The sequence below is a fragment of the Suricata suricatta genome, chromosome 13 (genome assembly GCF_006229205.1).
Source record: "Suricata suricatta isolate VVHF042 chromosome 13, meerkat_22Aug2017_6uvM2_HiC, whole genome shotgun sequence".
In the NCBI taxonomy this organism is placed as follows: domain Eukaryota; kingdom Metazoa; phylum Chordata; class Mammalia; order Carnivora; family Herpestidae; genus Suricata; species Suricata suricatta.
In genome coordinates this window covers 42,833,134-42,839,311 of record NC_043712.1, presented here as the reverse complement: position 1 = coordinate 42,839,311, position 6,178 = coordinate 42,833,134, and the positions used below count along the sequence as shown (strand labels likewise).

General features: G+C 44.1%; 1 pseudogene; it reads left to right on the top strand.

Annotated features, from left to right (window-relative positions):
• Positions 1-132: 132 nt before the first annotated feature.
• Positions 133-832, top strand: LOC115275918 (annotated as a pseudogene).
• Positions 833-6,178: the final 5,346 nt, after the last annotated feature.

Sequence of the window (6,178 nt, the reverse complement as noted above, 5' to 3'; positions counted from 1 at the left end):
CCCCCATACCCCTCCCCCTCAGGCACAAGCCCCCCCACCTCGTCCTCCACCAGGCCTATCCAGCTGAACTATCCCCTGTGGCGTGAGTCTAGGGAGGCTCTGGGTGCCCCCAGCAGAGCCCCCGGCCCCATCATGGCCCAAGGTCCCCTCGGGGCAACCTCCAAGGAGGCAGCAGGCACTTCCCCTATTAAGGCCAATGGACAGGAGAACGGCCATGTGAAAAGCAATGGAGACTTACCCCCCAAGGGTGAAGGGGAATCCCCCCCCACCCTGTGAACAGCACAGAGGAGGCAGCCAGGACCACTGCTGATGCTATGGAGCCAGCACCCCCTAGCCAGGGCGCTGAGGTCACGGGGGATGCCTCCGCCAAGGAAACCCCCAAGAAGAAGAAGAAATTCTCTGTCAAGAAGCCTTTCAAATTGAGTGGTCTGTCCTTCAAGAGAAAATTGTAAGGCGTGTGGGGGTGATTCATCTGCCTCCTCACCCACAGAGGAAGAGCAGGAGCAGGGGGAGATGGGTGCCTGCGGCGAGGAGGGCCCAGCCCAGGAAGGGAAGGCTGTAGCCACCCCCCGAGAGCCAGGAGCCCCAGGCCAAGGCGGCAGAGGCTAGTCCTGCCTCCAAGGGAAGAGACGCCGAAGAAGAGGCAGGGCCCCAGGCCGCAGAGCCATCCACTCCCTCCGGGCCAGAGAGTGGCCCTACACCGGCCAGCGAGCAGGATGAGTAGCTGGGTGGGGGCAGGTGGGTGATCTCTAAGCTGCAAAAACTGTGCTGTCCTTGTGAGGTCACTGCCTGGACCTGGTGCCCTGGCTGCTTTCCTGTGCCCAGAAAGGAAGGGGCCACGTTCCCGCTCCTTTTCCCTCCTGTGGATTCTCCCATCATCCATCTGGCCTTCCTCTTAAGGCCAGTTGAAGATGGTCCCTTGCAGTTTCCCAAGTTAGGTTAGCGATGTAAAATGCTCCTGCCCCTAACCCTACCTCTCCTGTCCCCACCCCTGCAGAAGGCAATTGCTGGTTTTCTTCCCTAATTCTTTTCCAAGTAGGTTTTGTTTACTCTATTCCCCAAATCCCTAAGCCAGATGTGGCATTCACCACACTCCCAAACCCTGAGTGTCCAGCCTCCCCCTCTCCCCCAAATCCCCCCATCACCGCCACACCGTTGAGTTTTTAATCTCTTGTGCTGTACCTAGTGGCACCTGGATGGGGGAGGACACTACCCCTGTCTTGGTTTTTATAAATGTCTTACTCAAGTTCAAACCTCCAGCTTGTGAATCGATTGTATCTCCTTTTTGAATTGGTAAGCAAGTATTAGGCTTCCGGGTGGGGGGTCTGTAATGTGAAACAACCTCTTGTTGTCTTTTTTTTCCCCTCTCATTGTTGTAAATAAGTTTTAATGGCCAAACCCCAGATTTGTACTTTTTTTTCCTAACTGCTAAAACCATTCTCTTCTACCTGGTTTTACTGTAACATTTGGAAAAGGAATAAATGTCGTCCCTTTAAAAAAGAAGAAAAAGATGATGCGTCAGTGATGTTAGAACTATTCAATTCCTGGGTTAAAGTTTCCTCCCTAAGATTTCTCACCCTTAAGAGCTTAGATTCATTAAGTAATTGCAGAAGCAAATTTCATTACAGTTGATGTTTATCAGAAGTAAGAAGGAGATTCCAGTGCCACTAGATAACATTTAATCAAGGAAATAAAAATATCCAACTCTTACCCAGGTAAGGGGTTATGTGTGTTCAAGCACCAATGACAAAGAAAATGCAATGTCTTACTCTTCTATTCACTGGGCTTGAGCCCCAACCCTCCAAATACAACTCTTTGGTAAACTCAATAGGAATCCCTTGGCTTGGATACAGGAGCTTAGGGAAAATCTTCAAAGTTGAATCTCTCCTCCAGCCTTCCATTTGAGGGGGAAACAAAGAGTTCAGTGGCCCCAGGTACACACAAGTGGGACACAGAGGGGAACACTGGGTGCCCTGGGCTTCTGGCAGCCAGAGGTAGCTTAACTATCTTGCTCTAAGGCCACATAGGAGATAACAGCAGAGAGTCACAACTATGTGCTTGATCTTCTAATTCAAAGAGGCCCACTGACCTAATCTGTACATAAAATCTGAACAATAAGATCAGAATCTCTCCTTTGGAAGAGATAGACGGATGCAAAGTGGGATCTGAGAGAAGAATATAAATAAGGTTCCTGTCCAGAAAGCCTCAGTATTCTAGTATTTGACCATCTATGGCTTCCTTTTCATAAGGTGGTCAATACTGCACTATTCTTAACACTTAATGCTAGCTTCATTCATAACTGATTTTTACTTTCCCTTATGGCTTGAGCCTTCTCTTATGAATTATTACATTTATAAGCATTTATTTCCCACGGCTCTGCTAAAAAGTGAAAAATCATAATCACAATCAAAGACAACATGTGGAATAATAAGCAGTTTAAAATCCTTACCAGAGTGCTACCTCATTATACACAGATGGTGTCTATGTGGTGCTTAGCATAGCCATGGGATGAAACGGCTGGTCTTACTGACTTTTTGGCAAAATTTCACTTTGGGGAGTTTGGTGGGAACTTGTTGGCCTCCACAAATTCAGCTACCCCAGAGTTCACCAGGGTACAGTTGGAGCTCTAATCTAAATCTCAAAAGAGGCCAAGAAAACTCTGTGTTCCCACAGACATCCAGTCTCTCCCCTCAGACCTTATCAGCCATACCACGCCCTTTCACCAATGTCCATGAAAGCTCATTTTCTCATTACCATTTTTCTTTTCATTACAGTCACTTCATGGGTGAGCAGCTAAAATGAATATTCACTACCTTCACAGGCAAATCCTTCTTCAGTCTTGTTCTCACTTACCTTTCTAGAGTCAGATCTTATTCCTGAAGACTCTGCTCTGGCACAGTGATTTTTCTTAGCATATCCTACTGTATCCCAAACAGCTTCTGTGCCCTCACTTCCATGTTTTTCCTTACTCTGTTCTTCATAATGCCAAGCATATTAGCAATGGACACATCCTTGCAGGTGACTCACTCCAAAGCACTCATTTGCATCTTTGAAAACTTCGTTCCAGAACTATTGGAGCCAGAGAACATAGTTAGTGTGTCAGTTAGCCTTTGCTTTTTAACAAACCACCTAAAGCTTGGTGAATAATAATTTCATATTTTTTATGATTGTGTGGATTGGTGGAGAGCTCACCTGATGATTGTTACCTAGGTCCAACATTCAGCTGCAGAGTCAGCTGGACTAGAAGGTCTAAGAGGACCTCACACAGATAAAGAAGTTGACATTGTTGTGGGCAGGCCTGTCTTGGTCTCCTCTAATGACTTGTCGTTGTGCAGGCTTCCTTACATGGTGGTCTCAGGGCAGTGGTCTAGGAAGACAAAAAGTAAAAGCTACCAGGACTCTTATGGCCTAGCTTGGTACTCACACTCTCACCCCAGTGCATTCTACTGGCCAAAGCAAGTAACAGAACCAGCCCAGATTCAAGGGTGCGAAGAGATTCCAACTCAGGATGAGGAGCAGCAAAGTCAAATTGCAAACTGGAATGCATACCAGGGTGGGAGAAGTTAGGGTCATTAAGCAAGCTTTCACACAAAACAAGGGAGCGACCAGTTGTCATGTTGCACCAACACAGAATTCCTGGAATTCTGGGCAAGGATTCCTTAGTTTCTACCTAGGGTAGAATGGCATGGGTAGGTTGGATCGAGGGCCTAATACAGAGGCATATATCAGGAAGTAGCCAACCAGATCCTTACAAAGCTGCCTTGCCATCGCTCAACACGATTCTGGTGTACTTTGAAAGGGCAAAAGGTACAGTATTACAGAGAGATACAGACAGCTCCACCCAAGTTGACAGTCTAAGTGGAGCAGTCCCCACACTCCTGAGTCGGTCATTTGCTTTGTATGCCTCAGACTCAACTGTCAGTATGCCAAGAGATGATTAGCACCCTAGAGCCTGGACCATGCTAATCAAATCCATGAGTGGCTCTTGTGTAAAGAAGATTGTCTTAATTTGCAAAGATAAAGAATCCATTAGAGAGTTTGGCTGCTTGAGTTCCTGCTGTAAAGCATCATGAAGATCCAACTTGTATTTAAAAAATAACTTAGCAAGACTGGCATTCTAGTCAGGGGAGCCATGGGTGGAATGAAAAGATGATGGACTGGGTTTAGATCGTGCCTCTGCCAACTACTAGCTCTAGGACCATTGGCAACCTCTCTCTTTAGAGAAAAGTTAACTTTCTTCAATCCTCAGTTTTCTTATCTGTAAAACAAGTATACTGGAAGAGCTGTGAGAAGAATTAGGAAAGGTCCTAGGACACAGTAGTGTGCAATAAATAGTAGTTATTAAAACTAACTATCAAATGCTCAATACTACTCTAAGTCATTACTAAATATGCACTTTATTTCACATAACACCAGGATCTAATTGTTGGGTCAAAGAGTAAGAACACCCTGTCCCTTGGACTCTCTCAGGACTCTGTTTTAACATGTTTAGAGAAATCCAGATCAACATTTACAACTTTGCATGAGTGTCTCCTTCTCTGTCAAACCTTCCTGGGCCTCTCCTATGCTTCTATTCTCATACTGCTATACACTTGTTTGTAAAAGATTTGGAAGCAGAAGCAGAAATGTACTAGAAGTGCAAATCAGTTTCATAATTTTCCATGACCTGGATGAAATGTAGTCACTGAGGTGTAAGAAACAATTCAGCTAATCTCCCAAGGATGAAGATGTCACTAATGAGGTTTTATTATATAAAGCTATAACTGCACTCTTAATAACAACCACATTGGAGGCAATTTGCCCATCTTAACACTAACACATTGCAATTAAGAATTCAGATTAATTTCCCACAGTGATTCCAGAGAAGGATAACCAATGCACTGTCAAACAAAATGGCAGCTAGGGTAAGCTAGAAAAATACAGAATTCTTTTTAAAATAAAACAGATTTGTCTAAAATAACATTTCAACATAGTTACTTTATTTACTCCATTTTTTCTAAAATAATTAGGTAATGCATCATTCTTTAACCTATTTCAACAGTTCCCCTCACTTACATTCTTGCTGAAATAGCAGACCATGCCAATCAGCTATCCATCTTACCACCAGCTAACAGAAAAATTAGTCTTTTTCAATTTTGAATTTATCCACTCAAATAGATACCTCCAACAAAGAGAGGCCATATATATCTGCACATCTTTCTTTCAGGGAAACTTCCCATAGTTCTCAAAACATTGATCTTGAACGAGCCCTGCTCTAAGACAGACTATAAATTCCCCTGAGCAAGAGATTAACCAAGACTAGGTGACACAAAATGAGGAAAAACTCACCAGCCAGCAATCTAGATCACAGAATCAAAAATGAAGGGATTTTTGCTCCCTTAGACCCACACCCCTAACAGTAGGTAGTTGGACTAGCCAGCTGGGTCACCAAAACTGATGACTTAACAAAAAAATTATTGTCTCACAGTTCTGGAGGATAGAAATCCAAGACCAGGAGGGTGCCAGCATGGTCAGGTTCTGATGAGGGCTCCCTTCCTGGCTAATAGACGGCAGTCTTGCTGTGACCTCACTTCTTACTGTGTCTTATAATGGCACCAAACCTATCATATTAGGGCCTCACCTTTATTACTTGATTTAAATTTAATTACCTCTTTAAAGATCCTATCTCCTGCCACCTCACACCTGTCAGGGCAGCTAAAATTAACAACTCAGGCGACAACAGATGTTGGCGAGGATGCAAAGAAAGAGGAATCCTTTTGCACTGCTGATGGGAATGCAAACTGATGCAGCCACTCTGGACAACAGTATGGAGGTTCCTAAAAAATTAACAACAGAACTACCCCACAAACCAGCAATTGCAGTATTAAGTATTTACCCAAAGGATACAAAATGCTGATTCAAAGGGGCACATGCACCCCAGTGTTAATAGCAGCACTATTTGGCAACAGCCAAATTATGGAAAGAGCCCACATGTCCATCAACTAACAAATGGATAAAGATGTGGCATATATACACAATGGACTATTACTCAGTGATCAAAAAGAGTGAAATCTTGCCACTTGCAACAACGTGGCTGAAACTAGAGTGTATTATGCTAAGCAAAATAAGTCAATCAGAGAAAGATAAATATACGATTTCATTCATATGTGGAATTTAATAAAAAAGAGATGAACCTGGG